We start from the raw sequence: 7,035 nt of genomic DNA, 5'->3' as shown, positions 1-7,035 counted from the left end.
TATATATATATATATATAAATATATTATCGTATGCTGACAAGTCATAGGCATCCCATGCAAGTTGCTTGCTTTTCTTTCTATCGAGTATGACTTAAAAAATATAGAATGTTGACTTTTTCTTGCTCAGATGAGAAGTAGTGTCGACTCTCAAAGCGAGACTTCTGGCAATAGCGAGAGCCTTTTACGGAGGCTCCCATTTGGATATTGAATAAAGGACATATAGCCAAGTAAATTCATGCCACAAAATACAATTTTGGACACAAATATACAAGCATTGAACAAGATACAATGAAAATTTTGAACCTAACTTGAAGCAACGAAGCTAAATTCAAGTCACTACATATTTTAGCTATATAATTGAACTAACAAAATGGTAAAGTCATAGAACTTCAGATTTTTTACAATGTAACATCTATCATTTAAATTTTTAAAAAAAATATATGCACATTATTTTATTGATAAAAGGGATATAAGACTCATATTTAATACTTTAAGTGCAAAGAGTAAAGCCTTAAACAAAATGCTTATAAAATCATAAATCACAAATATATATAAAAGAGAACCCTAGGCCCGCCTACGTGGCGTCATCATAATCAAGGATTCCCCTTTAAATTTATCTATTACCAAAACTAGCCTTCCCATTTCATGAAGAGTTATGACTTATATGAAAAGTTGTGACTTCATGAAGAGCTATGACTTATGTGGAAAGTTGTGTTTTATAAAAAGTTGTGACTTTTATGAAAAATTGCGACCTTTACGAAGATTTACGACTTTTATGAAGAGTTGTGACTTTTATGTAAGGTTGTAATCTTTCCGAAGGGTTTGTAACTTTTTCAAAGAATTGTGACCTACAATTTGTTTGATATTAATAGAGGGATTTTCTGCCACTATTTTTTGTAGGTCTTTTTTGGTTATACGGTAATCGAATTAAAATACACTAATTATGTTTCTTTTGAAGTTTATTTCATTCCTTACAGTTTTCTTTCTCTTACTTCATGGAGATTAATCTTTCCAATAAGTCATAATTATTCATGTATTTATGACAATTTCTTTTTACTATTTTAGTGACCTTTTTTATACTCTGTTAAAACAGCAAGGATGATTAAAATCGATTATCTCTTTCTTTCCTTCCTGTAGGTTGCTTCATGTAAACAAAGAAAATGGTTTTAATCGCAATGTGACATTACTAATCTTGAAGCTCTCAGAAAATTGTTGAAATGGTTCAATTAATTATATTTGGTTCTTTAATAACAAAACATTTATTTCTGCTACTATTATTGGTAGGTTTTTTCTCGCTATAGGGGAGTTGAATGTAAATACATTAATTAAGTTTCTTATGAAGTGTTTTTCATTCCTCAAAATTTAATTCCTCCTATATAATGAAGCTTAATCTTTTACTGTAAGTCATATTAATTCATGTAACTATTGCAATTTCTTTTTTCTATTTTGGTGGTTTTTCGAGGATGATTGAAAATTTATCTACTTTTTTGTCTCTTTCCTAGTTTTATTCGTATACTTTTTGGAAAAATTTCTTGTGAGTTGTGCTATATTTGATAGCACAGAACAATAAATATGTGATAACAAATACACAACCAATGTTGAAGTTTGTTAACAGAACCAAACAGATTGCTCTCTTCTTTGCCACAGTTAGTATTGATTGTTCATTCTTAGGTATAAACATTTTATATGCCATTGAACCCTTCCCAGAATATTAGTATAGAGAAAATTAGTGCACTTCTTTTCAAGTAAACTAATTTGTCATATTTCTTCGTCTCTTCTTTCTAGGCATAATGAGAGATTATGTTTTCTTGAAACAAATAAATATCGAAAATGCACTAAAACAAAAATATTTTTATCGGCAATGAATATGCACAGTAACGAAGAGTGCTAGAGCCTTTACCCACGTTAATTAATTGTCATTACATTCAATGTTGCTATGGACTCTTTCTAGAGACATTTATAATTTTCTCTAAAGATCATTTTCTCTGTAGTGATAACTCTTTCTTTTGATAAAGTTTTTTTTTTTTTTGCTTTTTGATAAAGAAGTAATAACTCTTTCTTTTGACTTGTTTTAATTAAATTTGTGAACTGTAAACTTGGATACAGTCCGATAGACTATCTTTTTTTAAAATATGTTAAGCAACATGTGTTTTTCTTATTGATTGTTAGGAAAGTAAGGTTGTCATTATTATTATTTGTGGATATTTGTTAGTTCAAGTACTCAAAATATTATGCTTTGAGATTTTAATATGTTATGTGTAAAATTTTTTTTTTAGAATGTCCAATTATGAAGGATGTCGCCTACTGCTTGGATGATAATTACATTATAACCATAGCAATAAATATGGTTCAATTCCAAATAATTTGGGTTGGTGATATGAAACCTAAGCAATAGTAATGGCTTTTCTTTTACGATGAGGAAAAAAGTTTATGATACTAATAATTTTAGTGTCATGAGAAAGGAGCCGAATTTTAGTGGGAAGTAATGTAGAATTTTTGAAGGTATCTTCTTTTGCTTCTTTTTTTTAGCAGGTTGGTTATTGATGCTCTTCTTCTTAAGCTTCCATCTAGAAAGGTGACAATGTTTGCATGATTCCTCATTAATATTATCTCCCCAATAAAACATGCAGTTATTTGAACAACCATTTATTTTGATATAATCAAGAGAAAGCTTTTTGATGGGTTTCTTTCCTCATAAAAGGAATTAGGAATCCTAGCAAATTCAAATGCATCCCTCAATATATATAACAACATAGTCATTCCCTTATCACTTAATCCATACGAACACTTTACGTGATATAACTTCAATAACAATTCTAATTTCGAGTAGTTGGACCCTTCATATAATTCTTCACTTCCATCTCTAAGCAACTCAAAAAAAAATCCTTCTTGTTTGAAGAAGGTGTATCACATGACATTTCTTCTTCTCCAACTACATGTGACGGACCAACATTAATATCTTCATGTATAATTGAATCGTAAAATGATTCATTAATGAATAGTTCTATGGGATTTTAGGAGGCAGCGTATCTAGAATAACATATGCTTCTGGAATCTTTCAATAGTTCTATTTCTCCATGCATCCAAGTGACACAATTTTTAGAAAACGACTTGCTGATCAAATGATCATAAACTATATTTCTTGTCTGCCACTTCACAAATCCACATTTAGGACACGGTCATTTTATTTTATCTTCTACAGCTCCATTCATAAATGAAAAATTTAGAAATTTTTGCAACCCAATCAAACATTTAGCTGTGGTTCAGGCATTCTAATCTAAAATTTATCCATATAAATTAGAAGTGAAACTGATAAACATTTGAATTTAATGTAAACCCCCTGATAAAAGTACAATTGATGCAAATGTAAGAAGTACGTACGAAAGTAAGTACATACAACACAGTGATAAGAAAAAATTGTTGTGAATGTAAAAAGTACATCAACACATTGAAAAGAAAAACAATATTTGCATATCAAGACAAACATAAAGACTAATTCCAAATTAAAATAAAGACAGTAAATATTGATTGAGACAAAAAAATGTTGTTTGAAGATGATTTATAATCTTCTGTGAGTTTAGTGTTAAATACCTTAAAGGTTAAAACGTGCAGTTTCAAGTTTAAATTCAAAAGTTGCCCCCAAATGAACTATTTCTTCGAACTAACAAGCTTCCTTACTAATTGCGATAAAAAGTCATTCCTTGTCCAGAATTATCAATCCAACATAATACTCCATTAATTACATAGCGCGATGATAAGTAATTCTCATCCCTTCTAGACTACAATGGATAAAGTAAATCATGAATGACATTTATCGCAATCCACACATTAGTCTCCGAAGAGTAACTTTCATTTGTTATACTAGACTAATAATGTTCCCTAATTACGAATTATACTAAATGAGACAATATCTTCTTCATCTACCTTACAAGTAAATCCAACATAAGGATCATCCATACGAATTGGAGTTTTAGGGACATCCAAACGCTGCCTGCATGATTATAGACATAATAAACCCTATGCCAACTTCTAAGCCTATTGCATATTAGAAAACCATTGGAAGAAGAAACAATATATATACACTCTCTCACCGATAAAATAGATGGATTTATCTAATCTTGTACCGATTAAAAGTTGTGATTCAGTCTAAACACTAGCCATAAAATTCCCCAAAGATTTACAGAAATTTCAAAAACAACCTGTTTTAAACTTTTTTTTCACTACAAATTGCTCTACAAAGTTCAAAAAGCCACATCCAAACTATATTTTGAAGAGAAAAATCAAACAAATCAGAAAGATGAATACATTAACTCAATAAATCCGCGTTCAAAACTTAACAGAATCAAAATTACCTGAAAACTATAAGTTGAAGAGCTCCGTTTCTCTTCAATGTATGACAAAACATATTAAATTAGTAGAGTGAGAGAGAAGAGCTAAGTCTAGAGTGATAGAGAAGAGCTGTGAGAGTGAGGGAATGAGCCGAAAGAGTGAGAGAGAAATGGGTGCTAGAGAGTGATCTTAGAGAGTGAAATGTTCAGCTTAGAGAGATAGAAATGGGTTTGTATGGCTTCTTGGAGTTAGCTTAGAGCAAAATAAAAATTAGTGAAGTATAATCAATATTTGCAAGCGCCTTTCATTATAAAAAATAAAATAGTGTAGATTAAGACTCCCACAACTTAATAAAAAATTGTGGGGTCTAAGATAACCCCCACATTAAATATATTTTTTGAGGAGGATATAGTAATCCCCTCAACTAAACCTCCCCAAATCCATTTTTTGGTAGTGGTATACATAACTATTTATAGCTAAAACATGAGACAGTAGCAAACTCCTCCGGAAACAAAACTCACGTAAAACTCACTCTATTACTAAACCATTAACATGTTCCATATGAAAACCAACTTCCAGGACTAACATATTTTTCAAATAGAAGGTGCGAAATTTGAAGGAATACATCTCCAACTACATAGACCTCCAATGGAATAAAGAAAATATATATACAAGTCATCATAACTAAACCAAATAAAACTCATTCTCCACACCAAACAAAATAGAGGAAAAGGGAAAAGATTGATTGCTGCAGGGCAGCGAACATGATGTACTCGAGTTGGACAACAAGAAAATTAAACAACAATAGAGCAAGCGAAATGTGCCGTTGTTATGGTCTTATATGGAACAGAAAACCAACTAAAAGGGCTAGAGATGTTTTGTTGTAAAGTTATAAGGATAATAATGACTACAATGGTTATTCCAAGAGGTCTATGACAACATCCCCCTGATATGGACTTTGGTTGCAAGTATTTATAGGGTAAATTAGGGTTCTTCATTATGTTGAGCGGGAAAATTATTTTAGAACTTTAAAATCTAAAAAAATTGAACTTTTGAAGTTCAAAACAACCTCATTATATTTGGTAAAATTTGACTGGATTTGCTAGAGCTTTTCTTTGGATTCTTCAAAAAATGGTGAAGCTTCACCATCATTCTGAAAGTAGAAATTTCGACAGTAAAGGTGAAAATAATTTCCCCAAAATGGCATACAATGTCTTCAATGCCCGATCAAGGACATATGCTATGATAAAAAAAATGAAAAATGGAAGAAGATGGGCATTTTTGGGTTTCAACTAGCAAGTGCATTGGTCCAAGGTTTCTTTGGGCCATAATTTGGAGTGGATTTTAGCTCGTTTTGCTGGCCAAGTTTCAGCTGAGTGTGGGGTCTTAGGAACGAGTTAAAAAGGTGTTTATCTTCTTTTTTTGTATTATTTTGGGCTTCTAACTTAATAACTACTACAATATATATTATGTATGATCACTACTAAAAATTTACATACCAAAAATATTAATGCTATGACTTTACTTTAATATGAATATAGATACACGAATATGGATTTATAATCGTATCATATATTTATATAAAAGAGAAACTTAGGTCCCCCTACGTAGCATTACCACAAGCAAGAATTTACTTTTAAATTTATTTCTTTTCAAAACTAGCCTTCCTCTTTCATAAAAAGATGTGACTTTTATTAAAAGTTGTGACTTCAATAAAGAGTTGCGACTTTTATGAAAAATTGTGACTTTTATGAAAAGTTGTGACTTTAATGAAGAGTGTGACTTTTATTAAAAGTTGTAACATCTATAAAATATTGTGACTTTAATGAAAGTTGCGATCAAATGAAAAGTTGCGACTTTTCTGAAAGATTGTGAACTTTTCGAAGGTTTGCAACTTTTCCAAATAGTTGTAACTTTTCTGGTAAGGCATAATAAACAGTTGTTCACACTACCCTATAAATAGATGGACTTCCTCTCATTTTAAAATAACAAAAAGTCTGATGTTCTTCTTCTACTTTCACATATAAGTCTTATGTTGAGTGACTTATTGACACCATTGATTTTATATCAATAAGTTGGTGAATAAAATTATTCCATCATGAGAGGATGTAACTCTTTAAATATATGGTATTGGAGGGAAATAGTTTTCTTAAAGGGATATTGTGCATTCAGTTTATTTGATTTTTCCTTTCTATTTCATTCTATTTTTACATATTCTGGTATATTCTTTTACACTCATTAATTTATACTGATGATACTAATTGTTGTTTTTGAGTACATGTTTTAAACTTTGTTTTTATGTTTGTGCAAAGTTATTGTCTCTGGTTATATTGAACATATACACATATAGTATGTATGTTCATTATAAAGAAAATAATTCTTGTACTCAGTTCAAAGAATTTATGTTTTGATATTCTATATTAAAATTTATGACTTAAAAGTACTATATATAAGCTTGCATGTTCTCTATTTTTACATAGATTTGACATTTCTCACTTATCAATTAAAGCAATTCATTGTGCAAGTTCAAAAGTTATAATTGCTTTCATGTTAAAGCGTATTTTTTTAATATGTTAACCATTTTTGAAATTTTCTCCTATGACATATATCACAATTGTATAATCTATGCCGCTTAAATATTTCTTTATATTACTAAATCACTTAATTTTTTATTTATTTTGTGTGTCTGAATATATATATATATA

This window comes from Solanum pennellii, chromosome 6 (genome assembly GCF_001406875.1).
Source record: "Solanum pennellii chromosome 6, SPENNV200".
Taxonomy (NCBI): domain Eukaryota; kingdom Viridiplantae; phylum Streptophyta; class Magnoliopsida; order Solanales; family Solanaceae; genus Solanum; species Solanum pennellii.
Note: the sequence above shows the minus strand (reverse complement) of the source record.